This window comes from Morus notabilis, unplaced genomic scaffold (genome assembly GCF_000414095.1).
Source record: "Morus notabilis unplaced genomic scaffold, ASM41409v2 Scaffold264, whole genome shotgun sequence".
Classification (NCBI taxonomy): Eukaryota; Viridiplantae; Streptophyta; class Magnoliopsida; order Rosales; family Moraceae; genus Morus; species Morus notabilis.
Window position 1 is genome coordinate 609,469 of NW_010368055.1, and position 3,611 is coordinate 613,079.

General features: G+C 52.6%; 1 protein-coding gene across 1 annotated transcript in view; it reads left to right on the forward strand.

Moving 5' to 3' along the window:
• Window positions 1-3,611, forward strand: part of LOC112094693 (OTU domain-containing protein 6B) — a 9,484-nt gene that overhangs the window by 3,860 nt on the left and 2,013 nt on the right.

Sequence of the window (3,611 nt, forward strand, 5' to 3'; positions counted from 1 at the left end):
TTTATCATCCGCGAAACACCGCAAATACGTTTCCAAGGAACGATTCACGACTTCAGTTTGTCCATCAGATTCTGGGTGGTAGGCTGAACTAGTATGCAACTTAGTGCCTTATAACTTGAATAGCTCGCGCCAAAATCCACTCATGAACACAGCGTCACGATCGCTCACAATTGACCGTGGGATCCCATGCAGCTTGACGATGTTTGTGATAACCAAGGCAGCCACCTGCTTGGCAAAAAATGGATGAGCCAGGGGACAAAAGTGGGCGTACTTGGACAAGCGATCCACCACCACCAATATGGTGTCAAAGCCACCGGATTTTGGTAAGCTGCCCACAAAATCCATGGAGATATTGTCCCAGACTTGGGTGGGAATAGGGAGGGGCTGTAAGAGGCCGGCAGGGGATAGTGCTTCTGACTTGTTCTTCTAATATATCTCACAGTGAGCTACGTAATCCCGAATGTGCTGCATCATTCCTCTCCAAAAAACCACTGTGAACAGCCGTTTGTAGGTGCGTACAAAACTAGAGTGTCCCCCAATTACCGAGTCATGAAATTTGTGGATCAATCGAGCTATCCAAGGGGAGTTTTCTACCAACACCAGCCTGTCTTTGTAGAATAGCAGGCTGTTCTTCAACGAATAACCTTCCAAAACTTCCCCTTTCTCGAGTTTAGAAATGATAGGATCCCACGTTGGTTATGTGCGTTGCTCCAACTGAATGGCGGCGAAATCCCACGTGTGGGGTATAGTTAGAGCGGAGAGGGAAGTCTCATTCCAGTTGCCCCGTCGAGACAGTGCATCTGCAACCCGGTTGGATGCCCCCAATTTGTACAGTACTTCAAAATCGTAACCCAACAATTTGTACACCCAACGTAGCTGCTCGGGGGGAAGCTGTTGTTGACTCATCAAGAACCGCAGGCTTTGTTGGTCGGTCCTAACCACAAAGTGGCGGCCTAAGAGGTAGTGCCTCCATTTTTGGACTGCAAGAACCACCCCCATTTATTCCCTCTCGTAGACGGACTTCAAACGGGAAGAAGGGGCGAGTGCTTTACTGAAAAAGGCAATGGGCCTGTCCTCCTGCATCAGCACCGCTCCCAAGCCACTTCCTGAAGTGTCGGTTTTGATAACAAAGGGTTTAGAGAAGTCGGGCATGGCCAAGACCGGAATTCGAGTCATTACCGATTTGAGGTCTTTAAACGTGCGGGCTGCCTCATTAATCCATACAAAAGCCTTTCTTCTTGAGCAGCTCTGTCAAAGGCTTTGCAATATTTCCATAGCCCCGGACAAAGCGCCTGTAGTATCCGGTGAGCCCTAAGAACCCACGCACCTCTCTTGTGTTGCTCAACGGAGGCCATGAGGAGATTGCCTGTATCTTGGACGGGTCGGCTGCCACCCCCCGCGCCGAAATAATATGGCCCAAGTATTCCAGCTGCTGCCGGCCGAAACAACACTTTTTCTTATTGGCAACCAACTGCTCACGTTGCAATAGGCTAAGTACAACGGTGAGGTGCTGCCGATGCTCCTCCCACGAGCGACTGTAGACCAAAATGTAGTCAAAGAATACCAAGACAAATTTCCGAAGATGTGGACAGAAAATGCGATTCATGAGAGCCTGGAAAGTGGCCGGGGCATTCGTCAAGCTGAAGGGCATGACGAGAAACTCGTAGTGACCCTCATGTGTGCGAAAGGCCGTCTTTTCGACATCCGCCTCATGCACTCGGATCTGGTGATATCCAGCTCGCAAATCCAACTTCGAAAACACCACCGCCCCATGGAGTTCGTCCAACAATTCGTCGATCATCGGAATCGGAAACTTATCAGGAATGGTTACTTGATTCAGCGCGCGATAGTCCACGCAAAATTGCCAGCTCCCATCCTTCTTCTTGACCAAGATAACCGGACCGGAATATGGACTGCTACTCGGCCGAATAATCCCAAAAGTTAGCATGTCCGACACCAAGCGTTCGATCTCTCCTTTTTGGATTTGTGGAAACCGGTAAGGCCGTACGTTTGGCGGATCAACACCCTATTTCAGCACAATCCGATGGTCCCGTCCCCGCTGCGGCGGCAACCCTGTCGGGGTCTCAAACACCTTTTCGAAATGGTCAACAACTGTTCGTACCTTCACTGGAATCTCTCGGTTTTCTTCTTCCCTGTCTAGCCCCGAAAACTCACACTTCCACCAGCAATCCAGACCCATCCGGTGACAACGTCCGGACCAAGGAGCTCATATTGACCAGCGCGTAGCACAGACTAGGATCGCCCCTCCAAATCACCCAAGTTGGCCCTGCCCGGAACTTCATTAGGATTTTGCCCAATCCGCCCTTACTTCGCCGAGTGTGCTGAGCCACGACACCCCCAGAACCAGATCCGCTCCCCCAAACTCAAAGGAAAAGAAGTCTTCTACCACCAAGTGTCCTTGAATCCACACATTCACCCTCCCCCACACTCCGGTCTGCTTGACACTCAAACCATTACCAACTACAATGTTGTGACTTACCGTGGAGTCCATCGGCAAGCGCAACTCCCCCACCACCGTTTCTGATATGAAGCTATGAGTTGCTCTGCCGTCCACAAGCACCACTACCTCTCGGGCTCTGATCCGACCCCGGAGCTTCAGGGTATTGGAAGATGACACCCCTTGCATCAGTTCAAGGACAAATCCACTTTCTCGTTCGTGACCTCCTTCCCTTTGTCCTCCACCGACCGAGTTTCTTGACCATCGTCCCTGTCTTCTCCAGAGTATTCCTCCTCATCCGCCAGAATTAATACCTGTAACTGCCTATTCTTGCAGCGACGTCCCGGACCAAATTTTTCGTTGCATTTAAAGCAAAGGCCCCTAGACCGCCGGTGTTGTATCTCCTCCTCCGTGAGCCGGCGGTACGCCAACGCTGGGCCGGCCAGTGGAGGCGACCCCAAACCATTACCTAGCCGTGCCCCTTGACCCATCACTGCTTCACTCTGGGGTTTGGATCGAAGGGGGCCCTCTGGTGAAAGGAAGTAGCACTTGGGCCCCAAAGGATCCCCTAGAACGTCCCCATAATTTAGCTCTGGGCCCTCGGCCCATATGGTTCCTTCTAACCCGGTCCACCGCCTCATTACGGGCCTCTACCTGCTGAGCCAAGTCCATCATCTCATGTAGACCATTGGGCCGGTGCATCTTCAGTTCAGCCCGTATGTCTTCCCTCAGCCCATGGAGGAAAGCCCCCTTGAATATGGCTTCAGGGACCCCTTGCATTTGTGCCGCCGTGGTCTTGAACTCGTCTCGATAGTCCGCCACTGATTGCCCACTGCCGGAGAGCCATTAGTTGTTCCACCGGATCTACTTCTCTCGCGCGTCCAAACCGCCGTAGCACCGCCGCCCTGAGTTCCCGCCAAGATCTGAACGGATCTCGCGCATCTGCCCACTGGAACCAACCCAAGGCTCTACCCTCCATGCACACCAACGCGACCACCACCTTCTCCTCTTCCTCCACGTCGCTCACGGCAAAGTACCTGTCGGCCCTAAACACCCATCCTTGTGGGTCGTCCCCGTGAAAAAGAGGCATCTCCAATTTCCTTCCCCTGTGCTCCGCCTGTCCTCTCGGAATCGGAGGCGTGTCCTGCTGCAC